A 19,498-nucleotide genomic window follows, 5' to 3' on the forward strand; every position below is an offset into this window, starting at 1 on the left:
TCACTTATAATGTTCTCCCATATAACCCCCAAAATGTCAACAACAAAGATGAGGGTAGAAACAGTATCACATCCAGATATGAATGCGGTGGCCATTTTGTAGTATACCAGATAACTAGTTTACAAATTCCCGTATAGTGAATGTTTGCACCAACTAGAAACATAAACATGAAATCCACATCTTAAATCATTAATACACGGCATTCCGTATGGAGAACTACTTTATAGCACGCCACAACTGCAACACCAATTAAGCTTTTGATCTAGAATGAAACAACATGATAGCAATATTCAAAGAAAAGTGGTTACCCAAAAGAGACATTGGAGGGGGTCCTAACGAGTAAAAAAGAGTAGTCAGGACTTTTTGAATTCTCGAATCACTGCAATAAACCAGGTTTACGGAGGATTCCTTTTGGAATGCATGCTTTCTTCTAAAAAAAAAAAAATATATAAATATTTACATATACATACTAAGTTCAGATGAGCATCTGAAGGATCTCCTACCAGAACAACTACAAATAACTTATAGGAAAGTAGCCCCCTTGGGTGACTTACTTACACAGAGTTATATGTCAAACATAAAATCGGATACTTGTGAATGGCTCAGTTGGAGGCAAAGTGACTTTTGGAAGAAGTCTTTTAAATGTAAAGCGCGTGAACATGGTGTAAATCCATTTCAATTCAAATTCTTTATTCAGCACAAATGCTGATAACATAAAAGATCATAAAACTTTTCACCAGTAAATATAGCATTTAAAAGCAATAAAAATTGGTGGAGGGGTGGCGTGGCTGACGCGGCCAAGATGACGGTTGAGCCTTAAGGGTGCTCCCTTCGCCTGATGTTTATCTGTTGCCATCCTACCTGACAACATCGAATTCCCTGAGCAGTGGGGTACCAGTGCTCCTTGCAGTGCCCTGTAATGTCAAGTGAGCTGTCCACGATCCTGCGAGAGATTGCCTAACTGCAGCATCAGACTTGCTGGGCTACTGCGGGGGTGGCACACTGCTGTGGAGCCACCGAGCTAGGTGGGATCGCCCGTCTCACCTGTTAGGCGGCGTGAGGCAGTCTGAGACCCGGTGAGGTGGAACCGTACCGGTGGGAGGAGTTCTGGTCTAGGGGGCGAATCCTGCCCCGACGGGGGCTTAGTGATGACCTGGAAGGTGTGTGGCTGCTCAGGCCCAGCTACTGCAGTAGAGTGGAGGAGACGTGGATGCCGGCGGCCTGGCAAGCGATGATGGGCACTCCCCTTCATTTGCCCACAGTGAGGGTTCCCCGATAACTCCTGGTGGGACCCAGCTGTGGTGCTCTTCTGCGACTGGGCAAGAGTGGAAGTGGAGCTGTGTGCTGATGGCGCCTTGGCACTATGCGAAAGTGCATGCGACGTGGCTGGGCGTTACCACATCTGATTCATCCAGATCGGTGTGGATTTATGCTGGGCTGCAGCAAGCACCATTGTATTAGGAGGGTCCTTGTGGTGCTGTCTTGGGCACAGGACCTCAATGCCACCCTGGCCCTCTTGTTAGTTGATTTCACCAAGGCTTTTGATACAGTGCCTTAGCATTTTATGGATAATCTTCCAGTGGTCGGGCTGGGGGGCTGGGGGGGTGGGGGGGGGGGGTGGGGAGGGTTCAGCCAAATGATCAGTCCTCTCTATCATACCCCAACTGCCCAGGTCCATGTTAAATGGGGTTCTGTCCCCTGTGTTTATTGAGCGCGGTACACACCAGGGGTGTCCGCTGTCCTCACTGTTATTTGCCTGGTTGATAGAACCCATGCCACGGCTTATACGCTGCAATGCCCAGGTTTGGAGTTGATGGTGGGAAAGTGGGTTTGAGGAACGAATAGCGTTATATACAAACAATATCCTTCTGTTTCTGCAGCATTCCCAGCTCTCTAGGCCCTGGTGTCTGACACTTCTTCAGCTATACGGTGAGGCGTCTGGGCTCCAGGTTAACGAAGGCAAGTATTGCCTAGCAGAGGTCAAGGGTGATGCCCCGGGGAGGGCTTGGTGTCCCAACATTCCTACCTGGCACAGTTCCTTCAAATATTTAGGGATTCACTTGTCGACCACTCCAAGACCTGGCCTGGGCCCTTAATTTCCGGGGGCAGGACCTGAGGCTTGAGCGCAACCTCGGCTGCTGGGCAATCTGCCATTGAACCCACATGGGGCGCACCGCCCTTTATAAAAAAAGGTTTGCCTGCCACTTTATTTGTACACTCTGGGCAATTATCTCTACCCCATCCCCCGCAAATGGTTCCACTCCTTGACAGCCAAGATCTCTCACTTTGTCTGGGCAGGTGGTAGGCACAAAGTGGCCATTCACTCACTGCACAGATCCCCCTTTTGATGGTGGCCTGCATGTGTCGGATATCTACCTATACTACCTTGCAGCTCACTTGGTGCCAGTTAATGATTCGTTCAAGGGGCAGTATGACCCGGCGTATTGCCTGGAAATTCACTTGTTGGAAATTCACTTGTTGGGTTTGGATGGTCTGATAGGTTTTTGGTATGGAGGTAGTCTGCCCACCACATTACCTTCTTGTACACGGGTGACTCCCACCTTTGGAGGACGGCTCTTCGGCTCATTGGCTGGGATCCCCTTCTCACTGGGATGACTCCTTCATGGCGGGGAATGTGGCTTGGTCAGCTTTCGACCCTGAAGGACTTTGTCCCCTGGGACTGAATGGGGATTTCTTACCTGGGAGATGTTTACAGGGGAGGTAGCATTGTGTCGTTTCTGGACCCAACAACTGGGTATACCCTATCCAACTCACAGGTCTTTCGTTACCTCCAATTACGCCACGCCCTGCAGACTCACGAGCTCCTGAATGACTTGCTACATGAATTCAGTCCGCTGGAAGGAAAGGCTTTCTTACTGCAGTTGGATAAAGGGGCAACCTCTGATTTACCGCTCACTGGTCATCCATACCCCTGATGGTCTTGAGAGGACCCGGCAGAGATGGGCGAACTGGGTGGGAGATCTGGGTGAAGAGAAATGGAGGGAGGTGTGTATGGTGCTTCGTGAATTCGCGATTTAATCGCGTCTGGTTCAATTTAACTACTTGCATGCGACGTATCTCACCCAGAGGTGCTTACAGCACTTGCTCGATGCTCAGGCAGTGTGTGGGCGTTGTGCACTTCTAGCAGCAGATTTTTCCCACATGGCCTGGGGGAATCCAGTGTTGAAGCCCTTCTGGGAGGGAGTGGGTCAAGTACTTCTGTCCTGGGCCGCACCCTGGACCTATTGAGGCTGATGGAGACGATTGGGGGCCCCAGAGCTGAGCATCTCTTTTTGGGGATTGCCTGTTTGGTCGCCAAACGGGATGTGGCTTGTGTGTGGAATCTACCAAAGCCACCGACTGTCAGGCACTGGCACACAGGGATGGACTGGTGCGCTCACCAGAAGAAACGGATTTTCAAGGTTCGTGGCTGTCCTCAGAAGCGTGAGCGAATATGAGGGAAATGGTGTGGCTATTATGGAGCGTCGCTTTTATTGTGTAATGTTTTCTAATTCTGATGATTGGACTGCTGTAATGCTGTGCATCGATAATTTTTGAACTGTTAGAATGTGTCCTGCCGCAAGTCTCTTAATAACGTTGGTTATAAGTTATTTATTATTTTTTTTTTCAAATCGTCTGTTAATTTGAACTACAATACAATGCTTTTCTTGAGGTGTATAGCGCTCTAAATATAAATTGCAGTACTAAAACATACAAAAGGGTACACCAGTGCGAATATATGACATACAACGGTTTTATAATCCCTGATATTTTGTGCAATAGAAATTAGTTTTAAGTAATGTCTCCTCCAACCAGCATATACACCACATAATAAGATAAAGTGCTGCATGCTTTTTGTCGATACACCATCACAGGTAGAGGGTATTACTTTTAGGACATTTATTCATATCCGTAAAGGTAACCAAGTGAGGAACGGTGCCCAACCGCAGTCTGCCTAGGACAAAACGCTGCTGGCTATTGGTTATCCAGATCAGGTATGATTGTCAGCCGTCTGACAAATCATGTATATGTCATAACTGTTTGCTTTTTGGATTCTTCACACATTCTTCGCTCCAGTCTATAATTTGTAAAACAGGCCTTAATTATACTCTTCTCAATAAAAGGGATACTTTCGTGGTCACTCAAAACAGGCAGATCAAACAAACTAAAATTATCATTTATATAGGGCAACCAGGGAATCTAAATAACCTGGTCTAATGTAAGGCATTTTTGTATGATAGACTTTATAAAACTGGTTTTGATTTTTGCCCAAATAGACTTCCATAATAAAAAGGGTTTTAAATCTGAAATGTCCTCCAGATAGTGCAAGCCAGTTTGCTTGTGAGCTATAAAAGATGAAGCAGATCTAGGTATAAACAAACATTTGAGGTAACAAGGCTCCTCTGTCTGAAGGAATTTACTGGGTGTTTAGCCTCATGTAAATAAATCTGGTTATGAACTTGAGAATGGGCAGAAAAGGAAGATAATGAACTGCCTATGCTGTTTACACTTTGGAATGCAGTTGTGGCAAAAGATATGTTGGAAGCACAATAAATAAATTGAGATTAAGAATATTACAACATCTCTGTGCAATTAAGAACAACGACTTTTCTTATACAGTGGCAAAACCTATCCGGAAAACCCATGATGGCAAAAGAGAGGGTTTGACAGTACATTGCTAAAAAAATCCGAGATGGAGAAATCGGGAATTGATGTTGAGGAGATCTGAGTCAAAGTTGATTATACTGATGAGTACAGAGATCCCCAGAGGGTTGAATGTAAATGCAGAACTTCATCTTCACCTTTAGATACATTTTATAATTGAGTGCGTGATCAGAGTGCAATTGATTTTTGTTTGGGTTGTCATTTTTACCTTCTTTAATGAATTGGCTTGGAATTACAAATGGGACATTTTCATATAAGACATTTATAATGTGGTCCTATTTATCACTCCCAAATAGAATGATCTGAAAGAAACATGTTCGTGATAGATTCCTTACCTTATCCCCAGGCGTCAGACTGGATCCGGAAAGTTTTCGTCAGCAGTGCCCCTGTGCGTCGGAAGGTGGCGTTGTGCGGCTCCGCGTCTGTCGCTGGCGTCGAGATGACGTCACAGAGACTACTTAGGTGCCACCCATGCGCGCTGACGTCAGGTCTTTCTTTTTCCGCGCCAGCAAGCGCAGATCCGGTTAAAGCACGTACCCTAGTCACTTTTTGACTATAAAAACAAAAGCACAGGTGCACCACACTGAGTCAATCAGGTCGGTTAGGACAATTATATAATCCAAGTCCAATCAAATAAGAAAGAGAGAGTTCCTTGATATCATCTCTTTAATCCATTTTCATGTTAGGAACACAACACAGCCGACGCGTTTCGTCCTGATACAGGACTCCTTCAGGGCTATTAAAAAATACATATATATACATATATAAAAATACTTGCAACAAAAACATACCAAACATAGAACGATAAGTCATATTCTATGGAATGCAAAGTCATATCATTTAAGCACCACATATGCTACGAATTTTCAGACAGATGACCGGTTTACCATCAATTACAATAAGGAGGAAATTGATTTTTTGGATGTGACTTTTTTTATACAAAATAATTACATCCAGAGTCGCACACATAGAAAGACCACGGCATGTAATTCTATGTTGCACTCTCAAGAGTTCTCATCCACAACATGTAATCTCAAACATCCCCTACGGGGAGATGATCCGCATGAGACAGAACTGCAGCACAGAAGAGACCTTTGTCTCCAATCTCAAGGAGACAGAAAAACGCTTCTTGGAGAGAGGATATTCCAAAAAGATACTGAGTAACGCACATAAAAAAGTGATGGAGGTGTCAAGAGCAGATACCTTATCAGTGAAACCTAATAAGAAGAGTAGAAAAGCCCCTATCTCTTTCAGCACACAATTCAATGATCGAAGTAGTAGGGTGTATAACATCCTTAGAAAACACTGGCACCTACTGGCAGATATACCAAGCCTACAGGGTATCTTATATAAGAAACCAAAGGTAACTTATAGAAGAGGACAAAATCTGAGAGATATGTTATGTCCTAGGTTACATCCAAACCCCAAAAAAGCAAACTTGGCTTACTTCTACTGTGACGGGTTTTTACACATGTAAAGACTGTAGTGTCTGTAAAATAGGTAGAAATAAAACCAAAGATTTCAGCTATAACACCAAACGCAAGTACATTATTGAACATCTAATAAACTGTAATTCTAAGTATATAGTATATGTATTAGGCTGCCCTTGTAATAAGATCTACGTGGGCAGTACTAAGATCTTTGAAGATAAAAATACAGGAACATGTATGAGCACTCCGCAATGGGGACCTTAGATATCCCCTTACGTTCCACATGCAGGAAAATCACACGAGTGAAGAGGAACTTTGGTTTATAGGGATAGATCATGTCCCGGTTCACCCAAGAGGCGGAGATAGGGAATTAGCTCTAAGAAAGAGGGAAGCAGGCTGGATATATAAACTAAGAAGTGTTGAATTGGGTCATAATAGTGACGATGAAATGCACTATTTTTTGTAAGGATTGGACCCTACCCTGCTGACAATATACATACATCAAGGTTTTTGTCATCTCTGTTATGAGTTATTCTCTAGGCCTAGACTGCTGGCCTACTATAGATCTTTATAACTCTCTTTGGCAGTCTGTTATTTATATGATTATGGGGAATCTGGTGGTCCAATGTCTCGACCATATACAAACAAATGATAATACCAATGTTTGTCTATATCGATCTATTATTCTCCTGTAATTAGAGAGAGATAAAAATCCCTGATGCTATGCATCACTTCTAACAAGCATGGGATCATGTTTGTAACATACCTTGATTTTTCCCTGGCTTGAATAATGATCCTCTCTTTTGTACATGCCTTACTGTTCATTGAAATATGATTATTAATTAATGACCTGCTAACCGTGTCTTTATCACCTTTTACTCTTTGTTTGTTTGGATGATAACACTAGTTATACTACTCCTGTAACGTTATCCTTTATCTTTTTTTCATCCTCTCTTTTCTTCTCTATCTTTATCCTCTCAGGACCATTAAGATATGGGGTCAATCATTTCTTCGACTGGGATTAGAAGTTTTTCAGAAAAAGAAAGGGACTTCTAAGATATATAACGAGCCCTTCCCTAATCATATATGGAACTTTGAGGATTCCCTAGGAGCTCTTAAGACAATTGATGAGCCTTTCCCTGACAATGTATGGAGCTCTGAGGATTCTATAGGAGCTTCCCTTGTTCTACTCTGGTATATCTATATTATACCGTTAACATGACCTTACTGACCACATTATTTCTCTACCGTCTCTCTATCGTTGGAAATCCCGTGTGTTTTGGAAGTTGGCCACCTGGGGAGGTGTGTGGTCTGTTCTGCCTCTACGTACTTACTATGGGCTTGTAAGTTACCAATAAAGATATTACCATATTTATGGTTATATGGAGAGTATGACTGCCACTATGCCGATCTCTAATTTATATCGGCGTGTAAAATATATAATATCATTATGTGGATTAGGCCAAGTTGGCTGCCACATATTTCTTACGAAGTTTTGGCATGAAAGAGATAGTGGGAATATTTGTAGTAAACCCACTATTCATATAATGGATTCTCCACGTGATCCTGTTTTTAGGTTATATCCCAGGTGTGGCCCTATGAATCTAGGGCTGGTAATACACATATAACTCGGCTTATCAAGACTAATGATAAGACCCGATCAAACGTTGAGCATTATTCATATGACACATATATTGGTAGCATTTGGGTTTCCTTTCTATGCATATCTGGCCCCATCAATACCCAATAGAGAAGAGCCTACACATTGTTTGCATATTATAAGATGGCCGCGTTTGAAAGTGATGAATCATTCGATCGGGTTCGAAAATAGCGGCATAAATTTACACATATATATAATTCTGCTCATTGGGCTCTCTGCTTATTATCTCATTGAAATTTGGCCGCAAATCTGTAATTAGAGCATAAGCCTTACATATACATAATGTCAGCTATTGGGCTTCCCCTTTTGTTGTTTTACGCATTTTTGGTCTCAAAAAAATATATAATGGAACAGATCTTATATAAATCTTGCACACTCTAAGATGGCCGCCCCTATACATGATGTATCATGTGATCTGAAGCGGATACACATTGCGTCTTTAATACAGTTAATGTCGATTTCTAAAAGGTAAGAGTTCTAATTAGATATACACACAATACTACTTATTGGGCTTTTATCTCTTATCCCATATATACATGGTTTGAAAATCCCCTATTTGAGAAACACTTGGGCAACGCTTGCATATTCAAAGATGGCTGCTCGGTTTACATGTTGCATCATGTGACCTGGAGTGCACGGATACTGCGAAGCCCACACAGGTGTCTCCACTTCAGTGGCTTCCCCGTACTATTTAATCTGGATGAACGGCTCTCTGATTCATCCTGACTGGAGGAAGACTTGCTGCTGCTTCTTATTACTGATCGTGACTACTAGATTACGGTAGGCGCCACTATGGGGGGAGCGTTGTCTTTGAGTTTTAGGTTTACTTTTTCTACATCGGGCCAGTTGTGACTCCCTGTACGCTAGAGTCTTTGCTACCTAAATATAAACTTTTTGTTTATACTATTGCCACACGGTAGCGTGGGTATTTACATTTAAGTTTAATTCTTGTCCTTAGGTATGGGTTATATTTCCCGATTACTGTGAGTTATGTGATATGAAGTTACATCCTGCCCATGTCTATTCTAATGGGCACTTTGAATTTTAAACATGGGATGCATATAGACTGCTCCCGCTCGTGTCAACTTCTCTTCATGTCTCGGATAAGTCTATACCGCTTAAACGCGATGAAATATATGCTGCATAAAGACGTAATCACTGTCAACCTTAAATATAGGATACATGTAAGCTGCTAGTTCTGCTGTGTACCATTGCTTCCCCTCATTCCTTCTGTTTATCGTCTCCTTGTCCTAACGCAGGTAGAGCCATGAGGATAAGGGAGACCCATATAATAAACATTGATAGTATTTATATCCGTTTTGTGAGAACACCTTCTCACAATCACTATCTCCACCTCCCTCCTTCCCCCTCTTTTCCAGATTGTCTCTTCTCTACCTGGAAGGAGATTGCTATCACTCATCCTTAACATCCGGACTTGGTTTATAGGTAAGAGTTCTTAGTGGACATTGAACGTTATGGGCACCAAAGAATCGGTCCGTTGGTACAACCATGTTAGACCTGGGTTATATTATATACATCTCATGATGTTCATGGGTCTCACTTGCCATTACGTATGTCTTACTGGGGACTACCTAGTAGAGGGGCACTGAACATATATTGTATTATTTATATCTCAGATATTCCTGGTTTGGGATCTGATCCAAAGGACATCCATCTTCAGTACATTCCTCACCACTTATGGAGGTTCATTGATTTCCTCCGCACTCAACGGTAGGTACACATCCTACCAGTTTGTTATTTGATCAAGTGGTATCTTTTATTTATCTTGTTCTAAGTAGGACGTGGCCAAGCTACCACTAGGATATACATTTCACACATGGCTCTTGCTATTCTGAACGCACTTTGATCCCATATAACATAGAATAGGGTCTCTCTACACCTCTAACAATTGTCTTTATGTTTGAGGGGAAATGTGAACATAAGGAATATTTACCTCCTGATTTAGATCACAGTGTTCTTTTGTACACCCACCTCCTCCTCTGTCCCTTTGCTGTCTTCTTGACTCCCTCTCTTCAATCACATTAGGTAGTAGTATTTTCTTGTTCTTGTCATGAAAGTATTGAGAATATAATCCAACACTGACTTGCTGTAATCTTTGTTACCACAAGCTCCTTATAAATAAAAAATAAATAATAAATATTAATAGGTTTACGCTAGTATAATCAATTATTTGAAATGATATAATGATATGTTATGCTTCCTTCTCTCAATCTTGTGAGATAATGTTGGCCCCTATCAAATGGAAATATAGATTGTCTGTAAAAAATCTTTTGTAAAAAACTATTTGTTGCTTTGATGTTTACCTTGAACATGTGATGTTACAAACTAGAAGAGAAAAATACATTATTTGTCATCTGTCTGTAAATTTGTAGCATATGTGGTGCTTAAATGATATGACTTTGCATTCCTGCATGGGCATTTTTGGGAAGATATATATATATTTTTTAACAGCCCTGAAGAAGTCCTGTATCTGGACGAAACGCGTCGGCTGTGTTGTGTTCCTAACATGAAAATGGATTAAAGAGATGATATCAAGGAACTCTCTCTTTCTTATTTGATTGGACTTGGATTATAGAATTGTCCTAACCGACCTGATTGACTCAGTGTGGTGCACCTGTGCTTTTGTTTTTAATTGTTTGAGTTCCTGTAGGAACAAGCATTGTAACTGTGGGTGCTTTTCTGTGTGCACATACACCCTTGATAAAATTCGCAAGGGACTAAAAAATTGGGAGTAATTTAGGGTTAGGTGCTGACGGTGAGAAGGTTCCATTGTTCTTTTCTTTGGTTTTCACTTTTTGACTATACTTTTGAGACTTTTTGTCGTCTCCTTTTGAATCTTTGACTCCTGGCATGTAGGGATGCCTGGGTTTAAGTCCTGCGGGGGCCTGTCGCCGCAAGATGTCGGTGGCCGACCCCCATGGCGTCTGTCTCTACTGTCTGGAGCGCGACCATGACTCCCGGTCATGTTCCGACTGTCTGGCCATGGCTCCGAAGGCCTTACGGGAGCAGTCCCGTAAGCTGCTAGAGGCCCGGCAGTCGTCTCCGTGCCATTCAATGTCCAGGAGTTGATCGAGGGACCAATCGCAGAGCCATCATCATCGCTCCTCATGGTCGAAGTCTTCACACTCTGAATCGGGTAAGAGACGACCTAAGAAGTCGTCGAAGAAGCGTTTCTGCTCTCCGACGTCCTCCTGACGGTCTCCGGATGTGGACGAGGGGGCAGGGGTACCACCCCCGCGGCTCCATTGGAGCCTGTGAGTCCCACGGCCTACCTGCCCTATCCGGGTCCGTAGTTGACTCCTGCCCAGGTGCAAGATTTTCTTGCAGCCAGGGACCGCCTCTTCAGGCCTCTGGAACCTGCCGGCGCGCCTTCGGGCCCCGCGGTCCCAGTTGAGGGCCCTCCCTTGCCGCCGGCTCCGCTGCTGGCGCCGCCCGTGGCTCCGATCCCGACACCGCAGTGGGTTCCGTTCGTTCCGCCACCGCCTTTGCCCGGTTTTCCGGACAATTTTGCCCCTAGTTGGGACCATAAATGGGACACTGAGCTGGACCAATGCCGTCCGGCGCCGTTCGACAATTTGTATTCCCCTGTCCCTCCCCCACCTCCGCAGCCTGTTCCTCGGGCAGTGGAGGAAGGGGACGACTGGGAGGGGTCTAAGGATCCTCTTGCACGGCAGTGCGAATCGGAACAGGAATGGACAGAAGAGTTAGAGGATGCCAGTGTCCTTGACCTCTCCTCTGACCCTGGTTTTCTTTCTCCTCCTGCGGTGGCCATGGAGGAGGAGGCTACATACACTGTGGTGCGCCGTAGAGCAGCTGAGGCCCTTGACCTCGACCTGCCTACCGTGACCCTCAAGACTAATCTCCTCACTGAAGTGCTTCAGCCGGCGGCAAGCTCTTTAGAGCCCCTGCTGCCGTTCAATGAGGCCTTAACTGACGTCTTGATGGGCACCTGGTCTAGACCAGCCACGGGGTTCCCGTGGATGGGAACGTAGCCAGGCGCCATCGCCCGGTCCCGGGTGACCCTGCTTTACTGTCTACCCACCCAACCCCGGAGAGCCTGGTCATCCAGGCCTCAACTTCCCAGAGCGCATTTCCTACCGCTACGCCGGATAAGGAATCCAAGAAGCTGGAACTGTTCGGCAAGAAACTGCCATCTTAGGGCTGCGGTCGGTGAACACCGAATGCCTCTTGGCCGCTATTCCCACGCTGTGTGGCATGGTTGCGCAGGTGCTGCCTCAGTGTCCGGAGGAAGCTCGGACAGTGCTTTCCCAAGCTGTTGCTGAGGGGAAAGATGCAGCAAAGTTTGCCATCAGGTGTGGACTGGACACCGCGGACTCACTGGGTAGGGCGATTTCCGCGACAGTGGCCCTCCGTCGCCACGCCTGGTTGTGGTCCACTGGTTTTTCAGGCAATGTACAAAGTTCTCTTATGGACATGCCCTTTGATGGCACTCGCCTGTTTGACGTTAAGGCAGATAGTGCGCTGGAGCGTTTTAAGGACTCCCGGGCTACAGCCAAGTCCTTAGGTCTCCACCACACGCCCGGCCACGTCTGCTTTTCGTTCCTTTCGTGGCCACAGAAGGGGCGCCCTGACATGTCCTTTCAGCCACAAGTCTGCGCAGAACCAACCTCCGCGCGGCCGCGGACTTGGTTCCCGCCGTGGCGGGACAGGGGGCCACCTCCACTCCCGCAGCATCCACCTCAAAGCCTTCCTAGTCCGAGCTTTGGGGTTCACCCCACGCCGGTGGGTGGCAGGATTCGCCATCACCTCCCCCACTGGCGTTCCGTTTCCTCGGACAGGTGGGTGCTGCAAATCGTTCAAAGGGGCTACTCCCTCCCCTTCGAAACTGCCCCTCCAACGATGCCACCTCAGTTCCACTGCATGGTGGGGGACTATTTTGCGCTTCTTGAGCAGGAAGTCGCGGCCCTTTTGGCCAAGGGGGCCATCGAGCGCGTTCCTGGGCCAGAAATTGGACGTGGTTGTTATTCCCACTACTTTCTGGTTCCCAAGAAGGAACAAGCATTTGCAATGCAATAGGTCTCGCAGTTACACGAGTTTAAGCTATTGGCATTATAAATGACAATGCCTTTTATTTATGTTTTTAAAATGAAAGCAAAATTAAAAGGCATTGTTATTTGCAATGTCAATAGCTCAAACTCGCATAAATGCGAGACCTATTGCATTGCAAATGCTTGTTAGTACATCTGCCACAGACTTTGCCACAGTCTGTTACTTACCGCCCAGTTATTAAATCAGTTAAGAGGCTCACATCACGGTAAACCAATTAGCTCCGCGTCCTTTTAGGGCTGCTAGATGAGTATACACCGACTCCAGGACGCTACGCTGGCCCTCTTGGTATTTCTTTTGACAAATCAGTGCACTCTGGGAATTGTAGTTTTTGTTTGTTTCAATTAAAACAACTGAACTAATGCACGTAAAATGAAAGAGTAAATATTCCAGTGGTCAAAAGGTAAAGAAGAGTGCTCTGAGGAATCAGCAAATCTTCTAGGTCACAGGAATAATGGGAGACTAAAGTAAAGGTCGCCGTATGCCGAGGCAAAACTACAAAAGGGCCCCCAAGGGCCAAACTGGGTTCAAAGTGTAGCAGAACTCGCAGTTGCCAGGCATAGTAAAAAAGAGCAACTGCCACTTTAAGGCAGAGATGGCAACCATGACCTAAGGCACTTTCTTATTGAGTCTCGCACTAGTGCAGAAATACTCTGCCCTTAGATCCAGCAGTGCCACGGCATTAAAGGGATTTATTAAAAGGGCTGGTAAATAGCTGCTGTTAACGTTTACTGGCACTGTAGGTTGAATTGGACAGCCCAGCAACAAGTGCCACCTAGAAGCGCTTACTGGACCTTGGCACACTCATCTGCCAACGTGTGTATGCTGGGTGCCACAGGGTGAGTCAGTTCCATGAGGATGTCTCCCGTGAGTGAATCAATCCTTTAAACACATGCGCTCTCCACGTCCACCAGCCCAAGGTGAGAGCCTGTACACAAACTGTTGTGCGCGCCACATCTTCCCAGTGTGCCTGGCAGGCCCCTCGCTCCCACCCTGACTCCTTGCAAGTGGCTGCCAACGTGGAATACAAGCATTGGCAGTGCCAATAGGTCTCTTCTTTGTGACCTACTGGCTTTGACAATGGTTTTTAGCAATGCTGCACATGATCTGCAATGCTGTGCAGTGGGGCTAATATTTATACTTAAAAAAAAAGCATTTTAAGCAGCAACAGGTAACATTTTGCAGGTGTAACACATACCACGCATGCACGCCCTTACAAAATGCCATGCATTTTAATTACGGATACACGTTAGATCAGTAACTAAAAAGAAAACAAAATCACGCAAAAGTATTTTTTTTAAAGCAGGTAGGCGGGGGCGAGCAGAAGCAACAAGGGGGGGTTGGGAGAACAGCGAAGCATCATGGGGAGGGTGAAAAGCAAAGCAACCACGATGGTGGGAGGAGCGGAAGCAACAAGGGAGAGGGTGGGCCGAACAGTGAAGAAACACGAGGAGAGTGAAGAGGAATGCCCAAGAAATACAGGACAGGATGCAAAAACAACAGGGGGAAATTCTGGAAGGGATGAGAAAGCAACGGGGGAGGCTGGAGGAAGCAACATGGAGTGCATGGGTCAGGAAAGCAATGGAGAGAAGCATATGGGCAAGCGAATGAGAGAGGAGCGTGGACAGAAACAGTCTGGGAACTGAGAGCAATACGGAGTACAGTGGAAGAGACGTTCAGGAGTGAGGTGGCTCAAAAATACAGCACACTGTAATGGAGAGGTTCACACAAAAGATAAAATTAGGGCTTGAAAAGCAACCTGTGGAAGCAGCGATGCAATCCAGTCACAGAGACTATACTCTTTGGGAGAAACATACACGGGACTGAAAAGCTGAGACACGAATAACTAGTCTGTGGTGGGGGAGGGACAGTTGTGAGAGGCGCCATAAGGAAACAATCTCTCGGCATGCTGTGGCGGGGGAGCGCATTCCAGGCGTGGGAGCGGACCCTTTGAAGTATGATGCCGAGGCTGTGGCTACACGTGCACGCGCCAGTGGGCTGAAGCGCTTCCCCCAAACGGATTGCATGGCGGCACGATGCACGTGATTGTGCGCGTGCTCGTCATGCAATCCACTTTTGGGAGCACTTTGAAATGCCCCTCTTACTAGAGTCTCGCATAGCGATTGCGTAAACGCAATAGCTAGGCGAGACCTAAAAAGGGGGCCTGTGTCCCATCTTGGACCTCAGGAACGTCAACTGCTTCCTCCGGAAGGAGAAGTTCAAGATGTTGACTCTAGCTCTCGACCCCGGAGACTGGATGGTAGCTTTGGACTTGCAGGACACATATTTTCATATCCCCGTCCTGCCGGCCCACCGGCGTTACCTCCGGTTCACGGTAGGGCAAGAGCACTTCCAGTTTGCCGTGCTCCCTTTCGGCCTTACCAGTGCCCCTCGGGTGTTCACGAAAGTGATGCCGGTGGTCGCAGCCCATCTGCGCAGATCAGGGGTTCCAGTCTTTCCCTATCTCGACGACTGGTTGTTGAAGGCGGGCTTGCCCCAGGCAGTCGTCTCCCACCTCCAGACTACGGCCTACCTCCTGCATTTGCTGGGGTTCTCCATCAATATGCCGAAGTCGCACCTGAGTCCCTCTCAAACTCCCCTTCATTGGAGCGGTTCTGGATTCGACGCAGTTTCGGGTGTATCCTCCCGAGCTGCGAGTCCGGGATATTCAGGCTATGATTTTGATCTTTCAGCCTCCATCCTGGGTTTCAGTCAGGATGACCCTCTGGCTCCTGGGCCTGATGGCCTCCTGCATCCTGCTAGTGCAACATGCCAGATAGCATATGCGAACTCTTCAGTGGGACCTGAAGTTCCAGTGGGCACAACATCAGGGCAACCTGTCCGATCATGTCCAGATCTCGGAGGGCACTGCACGACAATTGCAGTGGTGGCTCGCGAATCGCGATTGGGTCAATGGCAGATCCCTCTCCCTTCCCCAACCGGAGCACACAGTGGTGACGGATGCGTCCTGTCAAGAATTCCTGTCATGCGAGGGGAGGAAAACGGTAACCAGCGAAAACGGACTACATCTCCCAGGATGCTTAGCGGTTGAGAGGTTATGTAAACAGGAGAGCTGTTACATAACTCAAGGAAAACACGCCCTTATGTAAACAGGAGAGCTGTTACATAACTCAAGGAAAACACGCCCTTATGTAAACAGGAGAGCTGTTATATAACTCAAGGAAAACACGCCCTATAAAGGGAGGAACCGGGAGGTACAACGCTGTCGGATATTGTGTTTACACCGACGTACCTGCTTCGTGAAGAGCAGTGTTCCGGAGTGGTGCTCCAGTAAGGCAAGAACGGAGGTAGGTCGAGTCGTTACTCCCTGGGCCGTGTCTTGCCCCATCGTCACCTGTGAAGGACCCGGAAGCTCTACCGGTCAACCATTGAGCTTCGCTTTTTGACTCGGCTGAGTCAAAGCGCAGTGGCGCTTTTGCTGGTTGGAGTCGTAACTCCCAGCCCGACCAGAGATACAGGGACTGCCAGCTGTAACGCACACCAGGAGGTGTTTGCCGCGTTACAGACTCGGAAGTCCACAGGATCGATCGAGCGGCTGCTCTCGGTTCAGTCTTCTTGCTTTTGATTGGGGTATCGGTGACGCATCACCAGGAGGTGACTCCGCGTCCCGGTGCAGTCTGAGGAAGAGGTTGAGCGGCTGCTCCCTTCAGGTAGAGACCCCGGCTGGGTGTTTCCCTGACTCCTCGATTCTCCCCAACACTCTTCGTGCCCCTCACAGCATACCGATTGGCATTGTCGGCCATTTCATTTCTGCCCTCTGTTGGCATACGCCGGGATCGGCGTATATTCAGAGGACGGTTAGGACCATCCGTGCTGTGGGCTGGTAACGTACTTAGCCTGGAGGATTCCAGTGACTATAACTTTTGTTTATTCTTTGTATTATTTTTGCCTTCATTAAAATAACTAACCCTTCACAAGTGGTTGCGTCCTCATTATCGTGTCTGTTAAACGATCCTGAGATCAAAATATCCGACCTTAATAACACTAACTGTCTCCCGGTCGATAACAGACATGGCAACACTTGATGATGTGCTGGCTGCTTTAGCGACCGTGCAAGTTGAATTGGCTGCCTCTAGGCAAGAAACAGCCGATGTGAAAGCCAGACTGGATGCTATCCAATTGGACCCGCTCACGCCCAGCACCTCCCTCACGAACCAGACCCCTGCGGTAGTAGTGGAAATGCCCGTAGCCATCCCCTTGGCAACACCAGAGAGGTACAGTGGGGATCCTAACACAGTGCAGGTATTCCTCACACAAGTGGCGCTACATTTATCGTGCAAACCAAAGGCGTTCCCCACGAGTCAGGCTCGTGTGGCTTTCCTTATTTCCTATTTGGCTGGAAACGCGGCACAATGGGCCGTACCTCTGGTGAGCAGGGACGACCCCATCTTATGTGATTGGGGTGCTTTTCGCGAGGAATTCCTGAAGGTATTCGACAGAAGGGCTGACTCGTACACGGCGGACCGTGAAATGCTTGAGTTGAGACAGGGATCCAACGACCTGGTGCAGTATCTCAACGCGTTCTGAAGGCTGGTTGCGGAAACCAAGTGGCCTGTTGCTAAACAGACGGCGCTCTTCCATCACGGGCTGTGCGATGAGCTCAAGGACGCCGTGGCTCATATTGACCCTCAACCCAAGACATGTGAGGGCCTTATCAACCTGGTATTACGGCTGGAACATAGGCTAAGTGAAAGAAAGGGGGATCATGGGAGAAAAGGAAAATCCCTTCCATCCTATGTGACGGTGGGAAGTCCTGAAACTTCCACCGCATCCAAGGGAGAACCCATGGACATCGGCGCAATACGAGCGAGCCTCACAGCCACGGAGAAAGAGTCACGCCGTAAACAAGGATTGTGCCTAAATTGTGGCAAAAAAGGCCACTACGTACGTGAATGCCCTGCCAAACCGAAGACGTCACGTTATCGGGCCAACCGGTCGGTAACAGCCGTGGTGGACATACCGGCGGAAAACTAGAGGACTCCCAGACCAAAGAAGGGGCATCTCGGAGTCACTCATCCATCCCTTCACTTTCCAACTCGGTCACTAAGGGACAACGACACCTGTTTCTCACGGTGCACGTGGGAGTGCATGACCAGAGGATACCCGTTGTGGCCATGGTGGATTCAGGGGCCACTGGCATGTTTATGGACCACAACGAGGCATGCAGGCTAGGGCTAGTGCTTCTTCCCAAAGCTGTACCCGAAGACGTCTATGCTGTAGACGGAAGGCGATTGGTGACGGGGCCCATCGGGCAGCACACGGGGGTCCTTCCGATGAGATATGGAGGAACCATTTGGAACAAATCGATTTTAACATCATCCGAGCGCCCCAATATGGCGTCATATTGGGATTGCCGTGGCTACAGAAACACAACCCCTCTGTGGATTGGCCAACACATCGCATCGAAATGACGTCACCGTATTGCATCCTGCATTGTGGAAAAAGAACGGAATCCCTTGACGCAGATGAGAGCGGGAGTCAGACGGTGGCTACAGCGGCAGAAAAAGATGTGGCTCTCCCCCAGGCTTATCACAGTTTTGAGGATGTATTTGATGAGGTGAAGGCGGAAGTGCTACCACCACATAGACAGTTTGACTGCCAGATCGACCTGGTGCCAGGGGCCAGCGTTCCCAGCGGCAGGCTGTATGCCCTGACGGAGCCTGAAAACGTGCATCTCCGGGGGTACCTGGATAAACTCCTCAAGCTAGGATTCATCCGCCCGTCCAAGTCTCCGGCCGCCTCGCCACTCTTCTTCATCCCGAAGGCTAATGGGGAGCTGAGAGCCTGTGTGGACTTTAGGGCATTGAATGCGATAACCATAAAAAATCGGTACCCCTTGCCTCTCATCAGTGTACTTCTGGAACAGGTCAAGAAAGCTCGTATCTACACCAAGTTGGATTTGAAAGGGGCATACCATCTGGTGCGCATGAGGGACGGAGACGAGTGGAAGACCACCTTTAAGACCAGGTTCGGCCTTTTTGAGTACCTCGTCATGCCGTTCGGTCTGTGCAACGCCCCGGCAGCCTTTCAGTACTTTTTGAATGAGGTATTCAGAGAGGAGTTGGATATCTACGTGGTCGTATATATCGACGACATCCTCATCTATTCGTCCAGTGTGGAGGAGCACGTACACCACGTCAAAGCTGTGCTCCAAAAGCTGAGGGAAAACATGCTGTTTTGTAAACTCAGCAAGTGTGACTTCCACGTCACATCCGTGGAATTCCTCGGAGTGATGCGGAGTCCAGAGGGACAGGAGATGGCAGAACGAAAGATCAAGGCGGTGAAAGAATGGCCGGTGCCCCAAAGCGTGAAGGACGTCCAAAGTTTCATTGGCTTCGCCAACTTTTACAGGCGGTTTATAGATGGATTTTCAGGATTGGTGGCCCCAATCACACAGCTACTGAGGAAGTCCAAGGAGTTTGTCTGGTCCCCTGAAGCGAACACAGCCTTTGAGGCCCTGATAAGCGCCTTTGGTAAGGCGCCGGTGTTGGCTCACCCCGATCCGGATCTCCCCTACGTGGTGGAAGCGGACGCATCGGATGTGGCGCTGGGGGCTATCTTGTCCCAACGCAACCACGACACAGGGGTGCTTCATCCCGTTGCGTACATGTCCCGCAAACTCAACGACGCCGAA

At 47.4% G+C, this 19,498-nt stretch overlaps 1 protein-coding gene across 10 annotated transcripts in view; it reads left to right on the top strand.

Moving 5' to 3' along the window:
- NUMB (NUMB endocytic adaptor protein) overlaps positions 1-19,498 on the top strand; it is a 421,644-nt gene that overhangs the window by 162,177 nt on the left and 239,969 nt on the right. The window contains exon 1 of one of the 10 annotated variants that reach the window (XM_085627242.1): positions 9,410-9,486. The exons of 8 other annotated variants lie outside the window; for them this stretch is intronic. The gene's annotated coding sequence lies outside the window, so the exon portion shown is untranslated. Of the gene's footprint in view, positions 1-9,409; positions 9,487-19,498 lie in introns of those variants that run through there. One more of the 10 variants, XM_085627240.1, reaches the window with a different exon arrangement.

Source organism: Triturus cristatus, chromosome 9 (genome assembly GCF_964204655.1).
Source record: "Triturus cristatus chromosome 9, aTriCri1.1, whole genome shotgun sequence".
In the NCBI taxonomy this organism is placed as follows: Eukaryota; Metazoa; Chordata; class Amphibia; order Caudata; family Salamandridae; genus Triturus; species Triturus cristatus.